This window comes from Paroedura picta, chromosome 4, assembly GCF_049243985.1.
Source record: "Paroedura picta isolate Pp20150507F chromosome 4, Ppicta_v3.0, whole genome shotgun sequence".
NCBI classification, from domain to species: Eukaryota; Metazoa; Chordata; class Lepidosauria; order Squamata; family Gekkonidae; genus Paroedura; species Paroedura picta.
Window position 1 is genome coordinate 35280966 of NC_135372.1, and position 19536 is coordinate 35300501.

At 49.4% G+C, this 19536-nt stretch overlaps 1 protein-coding gene across 3 annotated transcripts in view; it reads right to left on the reverse strand.

Annotated features, from left to right (window-relative positions):
- The window catches only part of LINGO3 (leucine rich repeat and Ig domain containing 3), a 59208-nt gene that overhangs the window by 9968 nt on the left and 29704 nt on the right, over positions 1-19536 (reverse strand). The window contains exon 1 of one of the 3 annotated variants that reach the window (XM_077332344.1): positions 5962-6285. The exons of 1 other annotated variant lie outside the window; for it this stretch is intronic. The gene's annotated coding sequence lies outside the window, so the exon portion shown is untranslated. Of the gene's footprint in view, positions 1-5961; positions 6286-10708; positions 11256-19536 lie in introns of those variants that run through there. One more of the 3 variants, XM_077332343.1, reaches the window with a different exon arrangement.

The window sequence follows — 19536 nt, forward strand, 5'->3', positions numbered from 1 at the left end:
ACAGGGGGCTGCTTCCATACCTCCTAGAGACCTGCAGCATGCCAAAGCAGACGAAGCCCCATAGAAGGCAGCACGCCAAGGCAGACGAAGCCCCTTCCACCGAGAACAGTAGGCCTATACTTTTAACAGCAGGACTTTTGTTTTTACCATTTGCCACTGATTTTTTCGCTTTTTAAATCTGAAGTTTCTAAATATATACTGCTACTTCAGTACTCAGTCAAAAGTCAGCAGGAGACGGGGGGGAAAAAACTGGACAGTGAATCATCCACAGTTACAGAAGCCCTAACATTATTAAAAGTCAAAATAATCCATTACATTTTTAGTAACAGTCTGCTGCCACCTGCCAATCCTTCCTCTAGCCTAAGAAGCCTTCTTCCAAGTTCAGAAGTTTCTTCTGCTGATATTAGCTGTTTGGCAACAAAAATTGTGTGTGGGTAATTAGCATTCATATTGTGGGTTTGGAGGAAAGGCAGTTCCAAGAGAAGTCTAAGAGGTGCTAAAATCGGAGAAAGAAATGGATACAGAAGGGGAGAAAGCAAAAGGAATGGGGCAGAGCCCTAAAGGGAGTTTCTGCCAGATTATGCCTGGAAATGTTTCCCATCTCTCTCCCTCCTTCAAGCCTCTCTAGGAGTCCATCTCCCAGTAGCCAATGCAGCCCTCTCCCCAAGCTTTTCAGATCCAGAGTTAGGGTTGCCAACCTCCAGGTGCAGGCCAGAGATCTCCTGCTAGCACAACTGAGCCCCAGGTCCTGTGGAGAAAATGGTTGCTTTGGGGGGCGGACTCTGTGGCATTATAGACCAAATAGTAATAAAACCCGGACGGGGGGAGGAATATTAGAAAATGGGCCTGCTTTAGCCTGCTACCCATTTTAAACACTCGCTACCCACCTGCTGATAATTAATTAGTTAGAAGATAGAAGTGAGTTTCCTGTGCCTAGAGGTAGTCAACCTGTGGTCCTCCAGATGTCCATGGACTACAATTCCCATGAGCCCCTGCCAGCTCATGGGAATTGTAGTCCATGGACATCTGGAGGACCACAGGTTGACTACCCCTATCTCATCCTCAAGTGCCCCAGATTCCTTAATGCTTGCCTAAGACCTCCAATTCCCTGACTTGGGTGGCCCAGGCTAGCAAGATCTTGTCAAATTTCAGAAGCTAAGCAGGGTCAGCCCCGGTTCATACTATGATGGGAGATCACCAAGGAAGTGGTGGGCTGCCTTGCAGAGGCAGGCAATGGCAAACTAACACGGTATATCTCTTGCCTGGAAAACCTATGGGGTCACTGTTAGTCAGCTGCAATCTGACAGCACTGAGATCCAGCTTGATGTAGTGGATAGGAGTGCTGACGTCTAATCTGGTGAGCGGGGTTTGATTCTGCACTCCCCCACATGCAGCCAGCTGGGTGACCTTGGGCTCCCAATGCTACTGATAAAGCTGAGCAGCAATATCAGGGCTGTCTCAGCCTCACCTCCCTCACAGGGTGTCTGTGGCGGGGAGAGGAAAGGAAAGGCGAATGTAAGCAGTTTTGAGACTCCTTCTGGTAGAGAAAAGCGGCATATAAGAACCAACTCTTCTTCTTTCCCCGAAGGTGCCCAGTGGGTGTATGACTGAGGCCTGATTAGCACATGACAGTGTCCTTCTGATCCCATTTGACCTCCAAGGGCCATTGATCAGACATGCCCTGTGAATTCCATGCCTGGGACATGTCGTCTTTACTGAGATGAGACCTTGCCTGGATGGAGCCCTCAATGAAGCAAATAGTAGCTCCCAGGGGTCATTTATGGTTGGGGAAGCAGCACATGGGAAGACTTCCTTTCCCCACAGACCTGCTTTGGGACTTCAGATGCCTCGGAATTAAGTTCCGGAGCACAGAAAACCCAAGAACGCATCTGTCAACTAGGCATATGGGTTAATTAGAGCATGAGGTTATGTGGACAACTGCCCTTCTCCCCCAAGCCCTCCAGAAGCCAAAGGGGAGAAAAACCTCAATGCACACATTCCTTGCACCTGGACAGTGCAAAGTAACCAATGCTTCTCTGAGCAATATTAAAGATCAGGCTGAGGGAAGTGCATGCAGACATGCGAGAGGAAGATTTTAACTGGGATGCCTCATGAGCAGGACCAGGGGCGGTACACCCACGTGTCCCGAGAATCAGTACCTTCCCCGGGCAACCTGAACGCGCTCCGGGCAGCACGTAGCCAAGGGGATTTCTTTTTCCTTGTGGTTAAAAAAAAAATCCTTGCCCACTTTTTATCTTTGGAAAACCGCAAACTGCGGAATCCGTCCTTTGTAGATTATGGATTAGTAGCAGCAGCTCACCCTTGGGCAAAAACACAATGGCCCATTTTTAGACAGCTAAAAATAACTCAACTTGTTTTCTCCATATTTTCCCATATTTACAGGGTGGGGGGAGATGCAAGAAGCCCCTCCCCATCCATTTAACTTCCCTCTCTCTTTTGCTGCCTTTCCATTATATAATACACTAGAGCAGAAATCTGCAAAGGAAGAGCTAGGTAGATTCCTAGCCCAGCCCCAGAATCACTAGGGAGGACATTCAGAAATGCGCTCTCTCTGCCTCTATTTTCCTCATTTGTAAAATGGGATAATAGGAGGACTGTAGTATTCAGTCCAAACCTTCTGAATGATTCAACAGGAATTCCCAATGAAATGAAAAGTGTTTTCAAAATCATTTAAATGTAAATGCTCATAAATCTAGGACAGTGGTTCTCAACCTTCCTAATGCCGCAACCCTTTAAATACAGTTCCTCGTGTTGTGGTGACCCCCAGCCATAAAATTATGCCAGTGTTCTTTCACAGGAATTAAACCAAAACTGACCAATGGCGTGAAGATCCCTTGTTCATGATTGTATATAAATTGTTTTTTTTTTCCGGGGTTTCTCAGTTCAGTTCTGCCTCTTGTCCCACCATGCCGATCTCTCTCTTTTCTGCTACTCCAGACAGACAAACGTTCTATCTACCCCTTTTCGGAGACAGAGATGGCAATTTCAGGTGTCATCTCAAAACAAGGAATGCTTTGGTTTATTTATTTATCATACTTCTATCATACTTCTGGAATTTATGAAATATTGCATTCTTCTTGGGTATTTATGCTAATTTCAGCAATTAATTGATCTATTACATCACGTTTAATCTTCTGAAATTTCTTGAATCACAGCACACCTTAAAAAGTAAAAAATTTGTTCTACCATAAGCATGAAGCATGCATCCATTAGGCAAACACATTTACACTAAAAGCTACAAACAACAGAAAAGCCGGATATGAATGCATCTGGTCAAAGAGGAGCGGTGTATGCATGGGATGATGTGAGCTCTGACTCAGGAAAGTTTATGCTAGGATACAGGCTGCTTGTCTTTAAGGTGCAACTGGACTCCTATTTTGTTGCTCCAGGCTACTGAGTCTGGTCTGGATATAGCTTCTTTACTCAAGTAACAGCCCCAGATAACAGCTTTAAGATCGAAATTTACATCTAGGATGGGAAAAGGAAATGAGATGGATTTATAGGGTTGTTTCGGCTGAAGAGAGGAGGGCAGCTACGGGATGGAACAAGGCATGGGGGGTGGGTCTGCCTCGTACTGAAAGAAGTCTCAAAGAAGTCTAAAAATTTCTGGAAGCAAAACGTCTCTAAGGCTGCCTCCATACAGACCTTAACTTAAGGCTGCTAGCTCTGTATTGGAGAATAGATGGAGATTTTTTTTTGGGGGGGGGGTATCTCAGCAGACCTCCTTCCAAAGCAACCATTTGCCCCAGGGGAAGCAATCTCTGTTGTCTGGAGACCATTTAGAAATCCAGAGAGATCGCCAGTCACCATTTATTTTTAATATCTGTTCCACTTAATATTTCTGGTAAGGGTTTGGAGGAGGAGCTGGTCTCATGGCTTAAATGCCAGTCAGCGCTTAACACCCATTCAGAGTGGCTGTCCCGCCCCTGAGTGCCTCCTCCTCCAACTGGCTTGCCTGTCTGTCTAGCGTCCAGCCAATTGCCTTCCATCCCCCACTCCTGATTATCCCCTTATCCTTCCCTCTGAGGCTCAGAGGCTGTAGACCCCTGCTGCATGAGAGCTGCCCCTGCCAGTGAGTTCCCTGCCTGGGGGCATCCAGCCTGCAGCCTTTCCAGTTCCTGGGGAGAGGCCACCTGCAGTGTTCGTCTACCCATCCACCCCCAATCTAGCACCCGTTGAATTCCTGAATGCAACGGGCTTTGTCCCTAGTTTATTTATAATTTCTACAACGCCCCTCCCCACAACCGGGTTTGGGGCAGTTAGTAACAACAGTTGGTACAAAATCCAGCTGCTAGGGTTCTCACTAGAGCCCCTTGGAGAGCCCATGTCCAGCCAGTGCTGAGGCAGTTCCACTGGTTGCCAGTTGAACACCAGATCAAGTTCAAGGTTTTGTGTTTAATCTTCAAGGCCATCCGCAGTCTGAGCCCAGTCTACTTGAGGGACCGCCTGTCTCTCTATGCCCCCCACAGGGCTCTTCACTGTGGGTTGAAATAGGTTCGTGATCCCGGGCCCATGTGACGTTCCCCTGGCCTTGACCAGGGACAGGTGGATTGAGCTCCTGGAAGAGCTAAGGGCCCTGTCGGAGCTAACTCGGTTCCGCAGGGCCTGTAAACCAGAGCTCTTCCTTCAGGTGTTTGGTTGAGGCCCGGCAGAAGATCTTGCCCCTCCTCTAGTGCCTCCCATTGGCACCTTCATCCCTGGAGACTCAGCAAGTCAGGGGAGGCAGATGTGTGCTGGGGCCTGTTGTAGGATTTGGGAATCGCAAGCTTTTATGTATTTTAATTGTGTTTTTTATCAGTTGCATCATATTTTATTGTTGTCAGCCGCCACGAGCTGACAGGTCCGGAGCTACGGCCTAGAAGTATAATAATAAATAAACAATTGAGCTTTAAAAACATAATACAATAAAAACCTAATGAAACACATTAAAAATTACATAAGTGCTCTGCCATTATGCCAGCTGCCACTGTCTAGCTGGCAATCTTGTGCTGTTACAGCGGTGGGATATCCTGGAGAGAGGAGGGAATCTTAAAAGTGGGGGGAATAGAAGGGAGGAGGGGGGCCCTTATATTTCTGAACCACCCGGGCCTTAACCACAGGCCTGGTGGAAAAGCGCTGTTTTGCAGGCCCTGAGGAACTTTGACAGTTCCACTTGGAGGCCGCTAGCCCTATGTAGAGATCCAGAGTTATGCAATGGTTAAGAGCGGCAGCTTCTAATCTGGTGAGCTGGCTTCGACATGCAGCCTGCTGGGTGAACTTAGGCTTGTCCCAGCCCTGATAGCGCTGCTCTCACAGAGCAATAATATCAGGGCTCTCTCAGCCTCCCCTACCTCAAAGGGTGCTGTGAGGAGAGGAAGGCAAGGCGACTGTAAGCTGTTTTGAAACTCCTTCGAGCAGTGAAAGGGGGGATATAAAAACCAACTCTTCTTTTTCTTCTATATTTAGCTCTGCCTTACCGCACAAACTGGAGTTTGTTTGGTTTTCAGAGCATCTGTAGCATTGTGCAATCCTCCAGGGCTTCCTTTGCTTCCTCGAAATCTTCCCCAATGTAGTTTTGTTACATTTTCCCAGAAATATGGTAGTTAAAGTGGAGTTGATCGCTGTGCAGGCAGGAAGGGGCAGATTTATGAACTGAAACCATTTGCCTCCACCAACACCCTGCTTACCATCAACTGGGTTTCTGCCTACTTTGAAAAAACATTGCTATTATTGCTAAGGCATCCTAAAACTACCTATATACCTACCATCGCTGGGGGAGGGGGCCTTCAGCAGTGCAGGAAAAGGGGAAGCACCTGTAATAGATGGTGCATTGCTGCGGGGAATGCCTCTGCATTCGTGGTGGCAGGAAGCGTGCTTCAGGGGAATCGTCACTATGTGGAGGCAAGCAGACGTAAGCAGAAATGACGCTGATCGGGGATGACTGTTCTTCAGCCTACTTACCTGGGAGACAAGTTAATGTGAATACTATTAATTCCCTGGATCCTCCATCTTGCCTTTAAGGTGGCTACCTCCCAGTTCTCTGGTAAGGTGCATAACTTTAGCTTAAGATGCCAGGTGAAATTTGCCAAGAGCTCTTGGGTGAATCACAGCCAGCCAGGACGACTCCTTGTTTTTGTTTTTCCTTCCCACGTCTCAAATAAGCCCTGGAGCGCTATCCTTTGACATCCTCCTTCAGCAGTGCTCCTCCAGGGCAGGCACCTCTCCAACCCTGAAATTGTTCGCCCCTTTATCCTCTTTCTTTAGCGTTCCTCTTCTGTCATCTAACAGGCAGAACAGCTTCTTGTGTAATTAATGAAATGCTCATTATTCCTTTTTTAAAATACATTAGCAATTTTATTCCTCTAAGTCTTTCTTTCCTTCCCTCACTCCTCCTCTCTTACGCTCACACACAAAAATTTTTTAAAAGCCAGTCTAATGGTGCCACAGGGACCGATTTAAAAGCAACTCTGGCTTTTATAACCCACCCAACCCACCTCCCTTTTTTGGAGCACGCTTGGGCCTGTGGAAAGTCACCCCAGCGGACACTTTTCAGACGTTCCTGAGAGGATCAGGAAAACATCCAATGGCTGAAATCCAAAACTCCTTGAGTAAAAAAGACATACGTTAACAGTTTCAGAATTGGAGTGAGAATTCCTCTTCAGTCCCAAGCCCATTTAGTTTTTAAATTAAGAAGCTGAGCGTTCCCCAGAACCTGACCTTTCCTCCCTTCTCATGTCACCCCCTCAGCAAACTGCCTGCCCGTATTAACAGCTCCCTCGGTCCTGGCTGCCAAACACTGGCCTTCCCCTCAATGGCCACACCATAAATACAGCCCTGATTCATATTTAACCACAAATGCAATGGCATTCCCTTTTCTTTGGGATGAAACAGTCCACGGCTCAGGTTACCAAGTGGCTAAACAAGAAGGTTGGGGAATTTCATTCGAAGACATCCGAGAAAGGGGGTTTGGAAGCCCCAACAACCAAGGGGGTGGAAATTCTTTGTAAAGGCTCCGTCTAGCCTCAATTAATGAAAAGCTAAAATAGATGGATGTGTCACACTTTGTCCAATGCCATCACTGTGGGGTCCAAGCAGGTTAATTCTGAGGGAAGGCCTTCAGACAGACACGCTGGTATGGTGTGGTAGCTGGAGGGGATGGCCTTTGATTAGGGAAACCTTTGTTCAAATTCAATCTTTTTCAGCACGTGGACACCTCTGGTACTCAGTCATAGCGTGTGCAGCTTCAAAATGGCTGCCACAAGAGGCGGTGCCAGCCACAAAATGGCTGCCACAGCTATGTTTTAAAAAATCTGCACAGCCAATCAAATCTCCAATGACTAATGTTTCTAAATGTTTCTAAAAAACACTTTTCAGACACAGGAAAGGTGACAGTGGGCACCATGACACCCACAGACATCATGCTGGGGACCCGGTGCAGGCTCTGATACAACCAGAATTCAAATCTCCACCCTGTCATGATGCTTGCTGGGTGACTTTGACCAGTCACTCTCTCGCTCAGGCTAAAGCACCTTACAGAGTTGTGAGGATGGAGGAGGGGAGAAAGATGTACGACGTCCTGAGATCCTCGGAGAAAGAGCAGAATTTAAATAAAAAAACTAAATAACTGTTATAAACTTGGGCAAGCTTGGGCCATCTTCTGTCTGCTCAGCCACGCCAGATTCTGCAGTGAAGATAAAATAGGACAAGGAACAGTTCTGGAATAGCCACCTTCTGTGTTTTGCTTGGGCAAGATGGCCTCATCAAGGACAAGCTTCCTTTTCCTCCCTGCTCTGGAAAAACAAGGGTGGATACTCCTGCTGAGTGTGTGGGTGGCATGAGCCAAGGGCCGGAAGAAACCCTTGAGTTGTAGAGAGGTCTGCTACAATTCAGCTTCAGGATGCTTGAAGGAAGACGCTCCATTTTCCCCAAGCCTGTTAAGGGCTGAAGAGAGGCCTTGAAGGGAAGAACAGCTTCCTTTACGAGACAGCTAAAAGAGTGCTTGCACTCGAAAGCTCAGGCCTTGAATAAATCTTTGTTGGTCTTAAAGGTGCCACTGGACTCCGATTTTATAGGGCAACAAAGCTGATTCTTATCTTTCTTATGGACAGCAATGTGCTTGCTAAGGAACAATACACTTGCCAACCTCGATAGTCCCTGGAGATCTCCTGATGACAAAGGTCAGTTCCCCTGGAGAAAATGGCAGCTTTGGAGAATATGGGGTATGGCATTACCCCCTGCTGTGGTCTCTAAACTCTGCCCTTCCCTACCTCCATACCACCAAAACTCCAGTAAGCATCCGTCTGGACATTTCTTTTGCTACAAAACTGGGCGTCTTGTCATTGTAGTCTCTGAACTCAAGGGCAGTTCTGTGGGGACAATATATCTCTCCTACTCTGCCTGGGCAAAGGAGCCAGTAGTTGTCTTCCAGCCTCCAAGTGGGGCCTGGGATCCCCCCGAGAATTACAGCTTATCTCTGGACTACAGATATATATTCCCCCAGAGAAAATGGAAGCTTTGAAAGGGGGACTCTTTGAATTGTACTGCACTGAAGTCCCTGTCCTCCCCAGGCTCTATCCCCAAATCTCCAGGAGTTTCCCAATCTGGATCTGGAAACCCTACACCCCCATCCCCTGCAATTGGCCGGGGGGACCTGCAGCACCCCAAAAGGCTAGATGACGTCCCTGGACACCAGGAGTCATTTGGAAGGGCTTGCCCAGTCTCTCTTGTTAACGTGACCTCCTAGGCCTGAACTTCTGCTGCCCTCCCCGCTTTAATTTTGTAGGAAAAAAGAAAGCTTTACTCAGCTTCTAACTATGCTTGAGGCGTCTCTCCCAACATATAATCCATAAAACACAATGATAAAATCGTTAACGTTACATCAAACGGACACAGAAATAGATCTAGCTGCTATTTTCTCCCTCACGCTTCAAAATGAAGATTTAAGAAGACAGGACCGGAGCCCGCAACCGTCCCTCCTGGCGCAATTCCGCCTGTTCCTCACCCACACAACGTTCGCAAGAGAAAGCTCGAGAATTCTCCAGCTTGTCCCTCACGTCTTGATCAAGCCGGGAAGAAGTCTCCTGCGACAACAGGGATTGCCTTCACCGAGGGCTGAAAAAGACTCTCCAGATTTCAATTCACTTTCAAGATCCAGAGGGCTCAGATACGCACACATACCCTTCCATGTGTGTAGCTCACAAAAGTACGTTCCATTCTATTCAATGGGGAAAGGATTCGAACTCACTGCCTTCCCGGAACTCTTCCTAATTTGACTTCCCTGCAACCGAGCCCTAACAGATTGCAAAGGATTCTGGGACACAACGTGAGGCATGCAGGCTCTTCACACAAGGTGCAAGTTGGGCCTTATTGCTGACCCGTTATTCAAACAGAGGGCCTTGAGACACACCCTAGGAGTCTTTCACTCGCTTGGAGGTTTCCCCATGTTTTGGGTGTTAAACTACAGCCATTTTCCCTGTGACATTGTCCCTCCACGGTCCCTCCACAGCTTCCTCATTGTTTCGCCATGCTTTTTCTAAATTGGTATTTTAGGAAGGCACGAAGCAACAAGGAAGGCATGGGAAAACAGCAGTGTTGTGAGGAAGCTCGGGGGTAGGACACGGTAGTTCAACACCCACACTACAAGGAAACCACATGAAAGCCCCCTCCCCACACCCCCTCACGACTGCACTCCGCATACGAATACCTCTGGTGAAAGGCAGCCTGACGGAAGCCTCTCTACTATTTGTGGCCTAAGCACACGAACAGGTTTCTGAGAACACTAATCTGATCTCTGCCAACTGGATAAAGGAGTGAGGATATTGTCTCCTGTCAATTGTCCTCAATAAGCGATGCTTCCGATGCCACAAGGTCCCCCCCTCCCCAGTGTCTCTGTCATAAGAGGACGACAGAAACAGGTCAGTGGCAGACATGGCCCAAGAGCACCCTTACTCCAGCCCTCTGGAAGCTCATCACAAGGACGTTGTTTTAAAGCTATATCCCAGAAAACAAACTGTGTTTATAAAAAATGCCCTGCCATTAAAATACTAAACACTGACGCTCTAAAACAGATTACCGCTTCTTTGCTTTCTGAATTGACAGCTCAAACAAAGATGTGTCTCTGTGCATTTGGGAAATGCTCACACCTGGACTTCACAACTCCCTAGCCAAGTGAAAGAATGCCAAGGCCACCAGGATCCGGGATAAGCCCTGAGCGAGCCCCGTGCTTTGAGCGAGACATTGGCCATTGGAGAATTGCTTAAAATACATGTCAATTCTCCTTTCTTACATTCTGGGGTTCGGCCCCTGGAACCTGAGAGCTGACAGTGCGGGAACAAAAAAATGACAGTGGCGTTTGCACATTAATGCAGTGGTATCTTTGGCCCACACAGGTCCTCCCTCTAACTGCATCCTGCAAGCGACAGGGATGGGAGACATGCAGCCTCTGGCACGTGGATGTTCCTCCTTCTCCCTGGCATGCAACAAGCAGTTTCTTAGACCGGCACCTGCATCCCTTGCCAGGGTAAAAAACAACAACAACAGGGACTCTTCGTGCATCCCTGCCGCTAGGACCTGCCTCCTTGTATCTAGGGTGAGGGATTCTAGGTTAGAGGGTAGGGTATCTAGGCTGTTGTGGGACCCCAATGTTTTCATTGGAGAAATGAAACCCTGACACAAGCATCACAGGTAACCCCACCTTCAAGCTCCTCACCTTGTTCCCTGGAGCGCGTCACACTCCCTAGGGGCATCGCACACCGCTCTCATTTCCATGCAACCAACAGCCAGTCGGGTTTGCCCAAAACTTTCCAGGCCCAGGGGTGGCAAGCAAGAGAAGTCAAAGTGCTGTTCTGTGCCCAGCATTATTTCGCTGTCCCAAGACGAGAGTAAGCGATTCCCAGCGATCTCCGGGTCTTCAGCTCTTCTCTCATATCTTCAAAAGCAAACAGAGCTCCTTTTTGCACACAGGGATCTCGCCGCACTGCCTGGGGGCACTCCTTCGCTCCCTGCACAGTGCTGGGCAAGCGAGGCAGGGCATCTCGCTGGACCTACCAGCCCCGCAGCTCCCGAAGTCAGTAGCTCGTCATTAGGTATGCGGGTCCCACGCTGCCTGCACAAATTGCAACCCGGCTCTTCTTTGTTCTCTCTAATACCAGGCAGCCCGAGACGGCTGCTGTCAGCGCCGCATTCTTACTCGCTCTGCCAGATTAAAATTGGCAGCAAGAATGGGTGGGGCAGCAGAGTGTGTGTGTGGGGGAGAAACGTATGCATAGAGTGTGGGGCGAAGTGGGTCCGTCACACAGCTGCTGGAGGAGAAATGGGACTCGGAGGGAAGGGGTTATGTATCTTGAAGTGCTGACAGGATCAGCGCACTACTCCAAGCACACCGGTTTTGGCTTTGCCTCTTCCTCGCCTGCGACCCCCAAAGCACACCCTTGGGGAGCCCTCCCCATCTTATAGGTTTGCACGCTGCAATTGGAACCTTGGCAAGAGGTTCGCTCCAAAGAAGGGGAAAGTGCCGGTATAAGCCTATGGCTGATCTGTGAACAAATTGCGCAGTTTTGGGAGGGAGAAACACAACACGATCCAAACCCCCAAAGGGCAAGAAGAAAGGAGAACGGTGGTTGGACAACGTGTTTCGCAGGCATGAAAAGAACACGGCCAAGTGATAAGAACAGACAAGCCTCCAAGAGAGCTCCGGCCCTTGGGGAATACGGAGGGGAGATTCTTCTAGGGGGCAGATGCACGGAGAGATGTTTGTCAGAACTGATCAGCCAGCCAGCTAGCTCCGGGATGTTCCCCTAAGCCAAGGATTCTGTGCATCCATCCCCTGTTGCTCCACAGGCCTCCTCCAACCTCACTCAAGAGACACCCTCCGTGCTCAGAGGCATGTGCCACCTCCACCCCTACAACTCACTCCTCTTCATGTGCTTGGCAGCTCTTAAATCACCTTCCAGGTATTCTCCAGGAGGTTTTGCTTCAAACGCCATCTTCTGAAAACCACTGAAATGCTACTTCGGATTGTCCTCTCCAGTTCTGCACGGCACCTAGCGTGCCAAGCAGATTTTGCCTCAAACACCTTCGTAACCTGGGCAGCCTACCAGGACGGTAGGTACATTCCGTCCGCAATGCCAATATAACCCATATGGGTTATCTCGCTCTTTTCTTTGAAAACCAATTCATCTCGGATACTTACCATCCACGGCCCTGCCCTCCAGGTACAGTCCTGCTTAGCTGAAGCAGAAGAAGAGTTGGTTCTTATATGACGCTTTTCTCTACCCGAAGGAGGCTCAAAGTGGCTTACAGTCGCCTTCCCTTTCCTCTCCCCACAACAGACACCCTGTGAGGTGGGTGAGGCTGAGAGAGCCCTGATATCACTGCTGGGTCAGAACAGTTTTATCAGTGCCGTGGCGAGCCCAAGGTCACCCAGCTGGCTCCATGTGGGGGAGTGCAGAATCGAACCTGGCATGCCAGATTAGAAGTCCGCACTCCTAACCACTACACCACTCCTAACCACTACACGAAACTGGCTCTCCACTACACCAAGCTGCTTAGAGGCTCCCAGACTATTTGCTGGGCCCACCTCTACCCTCCTCATTCTCCCTGCCTTGGCAGCTGGCTGGCCCCTGCTGTCACTGCTGACCTATTTTTTTCACCCTGCTTCTCTCGTGTCAAGATCCAGCAGCAGCAGCAACAACAACAACAACAACCACAAAGCCCAATTCAAAATAAGGCTGCAAATCCATCACACGCATACACACAAAGGCAAAATACAGCAGAACAACCAAACAGCGCCTCTCAGAAAATCCTAGCAGGGCCCTCATTGGGAATCTCAGCCGAGGAGGTTATCAGTGCAGAAAGTGTAACTTCTCATTTGGCCTCCTGGACAGTTCTTTTAATTTTGATGAGGATTCTTTTTAAAAGGAGGTCAGGAACAGCGTGCTGGTCCTGGAGGCAGGGGAGCCTGATGGCACCGCTCTCCGATGCGGCCTGGCAGAGCCGACACGCCGGGAAGCTTTACGCTCTGAATATCTGACCCGCCACTGGTCGTGTAAGCGTCTTGTTAAACTGAGACCGTGACAAATCTGCAGCGTTAATTCTCATGCCAAACTGGTCAAGAATCAAAGCACTTGCGGAAGCCGTGGACTACAGCTGCTTCGCAGGTGGCTCAGCCAAGTGACCCGCTGACAATCCTTTTCAGTTGGATGGGAACTGGGCTATCCTGGAGGGTGGTGTTGTGGGTCTGCCAGGATTCAGTGATGGGGAGGCCTCCTAAGAAGAGGAAGGGGCCAGCATGGCCAGACCAGAGGCAGCAGAAGCCAACGGACAAGGGGGAGGAGGTGTGAGCATGCCACAACTCACAACTGAGAGTTTGCAGAGAGTTGCCTCCACCCCCCCCCCCAGCTCAGATCTGTTTCCAGCCTTCCAGGATCACCCGCACCATTAGAGAGGCGAAAGCACAGGCTTAGAGCAGAGCTGGAAGCTAAAAGGAGAAGTGCTTGTCTTATGGCTCGACGTCAGCTACCTGCTGAAAGCGAGGATGAGTCTTGCAGGATGAGGTCAGAGCAGCTGGCGTTTATCTAAGAATATCTGTCGGGACACTGTGAGGTGCGGAGGCATGTTAGCCATTTGATGACATGCTGCCACTCTCCCGCCTGCAAACCATGACCTCTTGGATCAGACTACCATGCTTGATTGATTTCTGGACTCTTGACTCTTGGATTGGAATGTCCTTGCATCCTTTAATCTCCCTTGGCTTTGTTTGCTTGGAGGACCAGCGAAGGATGCTGCAACTCAATACCTGGCCAGCTATTACAGATAACTCTATGGTAAACCATAAAATCTAGGTTACAGAGAGCTTCAGTTTCTAGAAGTAACTGATTGCCTGTCCCTGTGAAGACATTAAAGGCCAGTGGCTGACTGGGAGAAGGACGGGACTACTGTTGGCTGGTGTTCTCATGTGGGTCCTTAACACTGCAGAAAACTTGGGGGCGGAATTTGAGAGGTTTTTGTAGGTTACACAGAATGTCACCAGACAGCAGCCAGTTATATCAGCACAGATAATTACAGACAGGGATTAGGACGACAGGCGGAACATGCACACGGAAGCCTTCAGGCTACGTAAGGCGGAAGGAAAGGTCAGGGAGAAGCGATGTCAGGTAGGAAACGTAAAATTTTATCTTTGGTAAGAGGGGCTGAGGGTGGGTGGGGAAGGCTGAACCCATCCAAGAGCGGGATTCGGCCCTCCCCACCCACCCTCAGCCCCCTTGAGAGAGAGATGAAAAAACAAGCTGTCGGAAGAGAGGTGCCTTACAGCAAATTAGGGAGACAAAGTGGCATTTATAGGCCGTGATGCTTAACATCCTGGATGCGAGGGACCCTGGGGTCAGGCACTAAAAGGCCAAGGTGTGTCCAAAGTGGGGGGGGGGGTGAGGACAGCCCCCTCACACACACACCCAGGATCCAATCCCTCTTCCTTGCCGCACACCAATGAATGCCTGTATACTGTGCAGCAAAACCCCAGCATCGAATTACAGCAGTTCATTCATTATGTAAGCAACAGGGACGGAACAGATCCCGTGGGAGAGCAGAAGGCAGAGATCCCTAATTATTTTTCCTTTGTAACAGAGACAATTGGAAATGGTCCAGGGAAAGAAGCGGGCACTCTGTGTGGGTGTTTGCGAAAAACAGAGGGGAAGAGGGCAAAAGCCTACGCTCACACAAGTTGGATTCCGGCCTGTGTGTTCACACAAGGCTGGAGGAAGAGGGAATCCATTTGATCATAAGCACATCAGGTTGTTACTAGTCCCGTATTTCACATGTTGTTACTAATGCATAAGCCCTCCAGCCAATATTTTGGTATCCTAAATTTCAGCTTCTTATTTTTATAAAATAGTTTTAAACACTTCATTGTGTTTCTCATGGTTGTCGGGAGCTGCCTGAATGAAGCCACCACGAGCAGGATTTCATTGCATGGAAAAGCGATGCTAGGCCATTTCAGCTTCTTCACAACAGAAGAATTTTTGGCAAAACAAGAGTGTTCCTAAGTCTCAGGCTGCTCCCCGTTGCCAGAGATTCATGTTCCTTAAGATGTGGAAACAGGATACCCATATCTCCCTGTGTGGGGACGGTCTTGACGCCTTGGCATACGTCTAAGACCTGTCGCAAGCTGTTTTCTGCCAGAGGTGCCACAGTTCATGCGCATTTTCCTCTTTGGAGGGAGAAATATGACCACCAGAGACAGTGGCCTTATACCCCTGTCCGGATGTCAGCGGAAAGGAATCAAGGTGGGAATGACAGATTCTCCCCTGTGCATGTAAGCCAAGAGTCCAGAGGTTGCTACCCCAGGATAATAGACCCTCCCCCCAACAAGCCATAGGATGGGTGATGAGCACAAGGGCCAAATCTCTAGCAACATACCAATACACAGCGAGGAGTTCTGTGGCTGTCTTTTGAACCACCCATGGCCACCCACGTTTGCAGAGAGAGCATCTTCTCAGCTAAGGCCTCCGCAGGGTGCAAGTGCAAGTTGGCTCCGTAGCCCGATAAGAGAGACATAATTTCCCTCCTGAAGCATTTCCCATCGGTGCCTTTGATTTACAGCATCAGATGGCGCATCCAGACAGGAAGATCCAGCAGCTGACAAATTAAAACGGGTCTCTCTCGCCCTCTGGGCATCTCTTCCGAAATAGATTTCAGGTCCTGTTCACCGTAATGAGGGAAGCACCCTAGGGGCGATTTGCTCCGGATTGCAAGTGAGCTGTTTTGGCACATCTGCTCCGCCGAGATTTCTTATAACCTCATTACCCTGCTATTAAGGCCTTTCTCCCAGGCTCGGCTTCCTTCAGGAGACCGATACGACTTTCCTTATCTGCTTGAAGCCCTGGGTAGCCTTTCTTCCCTTTCAGTTAATTATTACAGCAAACATTCCCACAGTGTTTAAAGAAGGACATGGGAGGGGGACCTCTGGAATCTACAGCAAGCGCGGAGATGCACAGATCCTGCCTCTTGACCTAATCAGAACGTGCCAGAAGTAGAGATCGGGAGAAAACCACTGTGGCCCAACAGTTATTGTAGGACCAGGAAGATACTGGTGGAAATGTCCACTTGGCTACAAAATCAGTGGGTGACCTTCGGCCAGGCACCTTCGCCTACCTCGCAGGATTGCTGTTGTGACAGTAAACAAGAAGAAAGGGGACTCGCATCAGCTGCCTTCAGCTCCACAGCAGGAGGATGGGATAGAAATGGATAGGGCGTGGGTGGAAAGAAGTGACAAATGGTGCATGTAGGTAACTTATGCAAATAAGCCAAGCTGCATGTCTAGAGCTGCTCATGGGGCCAACAGCATTCTAATACAAGCATGCTGCACTGAGGCCTCCATGCTTCCTTCTACAATCATGAGAGCTAGGAACTTTTTGAGAACAGACTGCTGAGAATTTCCTAGATCCCCTGAGCGTGACTTGTGCAGGAGAGTTCTGCCCACCACCCTTACTTTGCTTGGCTTTAGTATAACCAGGGGAAAAGTGCAGCTTCTTGCTGTGATCACCTTTCTCTGCAGGTGGGTGGGCAGCACCTGCACAGTGGGACTTCTACAGGACTTGCAGGGTTTTGTTTTTTTTCTGTACCAAACTGAACAGCTTCTAGAATGGGGAGGCGCTGGACCTCAGGCCTACCTCCATCCCCACCCCTCCCATAAACCAAGGTACCCTTTCTATCCTTTCCCTGCCTATCCTTATCCCAGAAACAGCTCCCGATCAAAGGGACCCCCGTCCTCATTTTGACGCAGAGCTCTCATTTTCCCATTTGGAGAAACAAAACAGGAATTAAATTACTTTGGCAGCAAGAAGCCCACAGCTAAGGAGGAAGCTGTCAGGGTTGCTGAGCAACCGAAGACAGGCGGCATGAGGCTTGCCTTAATGTGCCAGATTGGCAACAACTTTTTCCTACAGGTAAGTGGCAGGGGCTGGGAGGGGGGGAGAATAAGAGCCAGGTGCTAGGAGGTCCTCTTAGCTGTTGTCCAGACTTGCTGACCCATTAAGCCCTGCGATCTATTAGTCTCATTTAGTGGCCCCCAACAATCCTCAGCGATGTATGGATGGATGCAGAGAACAGAGCAGAGACCATCCTTGTCCAAGGCAGGTGTGGACAGGCCGTCAAACGTGGTCACTGATTGGGGGGGTTCTTAAAGAGAAGGCCAGGGTAGGAGGACCCAGCTGGTCTGATCCAGTGAGGCACAGGCAATGTTCTCAAACAAGGGGGAGGCACATCCCTTAACCCCAATTAGGCACTCTGAGTCTGCACTCTTTGCCTTTGAAACACAGCAGAGAAACCCCTGGGGGTGCTAGCGGAAGCAAAGGTGCAAACCCTGAAAGCAGGAACAGACCAGGATGTTAAGTGTCCCCAGAGAGGTCTGGTTTGGGGAGGGTGTTTCACAAGCAAAACGGAAGTTCCAGTTATAGAATCATAGAGTTGGAAGGGACCACCGGGGTCATCTAGTCCAACCCCCTGCACTATGTAGGACACTCACAACCCTATCGCTCATCCACTGTAACCTGACACTCCCTTGAGCCTTCACAGAATCAGCCTCTCCGTCAGATGGCTATCTAGCCTCTGCTAAAAAAAATTTCCAAATATGGAGAACCCACTACCTCCTGGGGAAGCCTGTTCCACTGAGAAACCGCTCTAACTGTCAGGAACTTCTTCCGAATGTTTAGACGGAATTTCTTTTGAATTAATTTAATTCCATTGGTTCTGGTCCGTCCCTCTGGGGCCAGAGAGAACAACTCTGCTCCATCCTCTATATGGCAGACTTTTAAATACTTGAAGATGGTTATCAGATCCCATCTCAGTCATTTTCTCTCCAGGCTAAACAGACCAAGCTTCCCCAACCTTTCCTCATACGTCTTGGTCTCCAAACCCCTCACCATCTTTGTTGCCCTCCTCTGGACATGCTCCAGTTTGTCAACATCCCTCTTCAACTGGGGTGCCCAGTTGGACAGAGTAGCTTCAAGAGCCAAGATGGCTTGGGGGGGGGGACGATAAGTACTCCTGAGACCTGCCCTGAAAACCTTGCCTCAATTAGAAATATCTGCAGGCAAAATACGTTCAGCTCCGCAGAACGCCCTGCGATCGAAGAAGGCATTATCCCGTTCCGAAAGACAAATAGCAAAGCCCTCAAATGACCCCCCTAAAAAGCTGGGGGGAGCCTGGGAGAACAGATGTTCCAAGGGGGAGCTTTGTCATCTGCCTGATATAAATATCAAAATGTGAATGGACTGCCGGGTTGGCAGAACACGCTGAGCTCAGTGGAGCGAATGGAACCAGGCAGCTGACAAACGGCCGTTAATTGGAAAACGGGGGGGATAAAGAAAACGCACGCTCGAGGTGAATGAAGACACGGAGCCAGACGATCGGGAAGAACATCTGTCTGCTGTGTCCAGCCTTGCTGAGCATGTCTGTCACACTGGCTTTGCTTGGCAGGATGGCGACTTGTTTATGTTCATTCACACAAATGTATATGCCCCCATTTGTCACTTATTTAAACACAAAGACACGCTTCTGTCGTAGCGATGTCGAAGGCTCCTAAGCCAACCACAAAGCTGTTTCTTATTCCCTTCATTTGTTTAATCTCTTTCTCTCCAATGGGGGCCAAATTGGTTTGCATCGTTCTCCTCACCTTGGTTATACCCACCCAACAACCCTGCAAGGTAGGTTAGGTTCAGAGTGTGCAACTGGCAAAGATCACCCAAAAAGCTTCTGAGGCAGAGTGAGGATTCGAACTTGGGTCTTCTCACACCTTAGGCCGACACTCTGAACCCCACGCCATGCTGGCTCTCATCCTAGCTAGAGGCAGCAATGCAGTCCACAAAGCCACATTGTTCAAGACCTCGTGGCACTAGCGCCTGTGGGCTATAGACTTCCTTGTGGATCTGACCGAGTGGGCTCTGTCCAGTGTTCCCAGTGGCTGCTCATTAACACAGAAACCCCGCTCAAAAGCAATCTGGAGTTGGGGAGGGTCTTGCACTGCCCATCGCTCAGGATGTGAACTGTTCCCGTCAGTGTGTGTGTGTGTGTGGGGGGGGGAGGGAAATTAAAGGGAACACTGACTCTGTCCACGGAAGCGTCTGAGACAATACAACATGTATAATCTTTACAATGCCTCCAGACTGGACCCTAGAGAGCCAGCTTGGTGTGGTGGTTAGGAGCGCGGACTTCTAATCTGGCCAGCCAATTTTGAGTCCCCGCTCCCCCACATGCAGCCAGCTGGGTGACCTTGGGCTTGGCATGGCACTGTCAAAGCAGTTCTGACTGAGCAGTAATATCAGGGCTCTCTCGGCCTCACCTCCCTCACAGGGTGCCTGTTGTGGGGAGAGGAAGGGAAGGCGACTGTAAGCCGGGTAGAGAAAAGCGGCATATAAGAACCAGCTCTTCTTCTTCAGTAATATCAGGGCTCTCTCAGCCTCACCCACCTCACAGGGTGTCTGTTGTGGGGAAAGGAAAGAGGAGGCAATTGGAAGCCACTTTGAGACTCCTTCGGGCTGA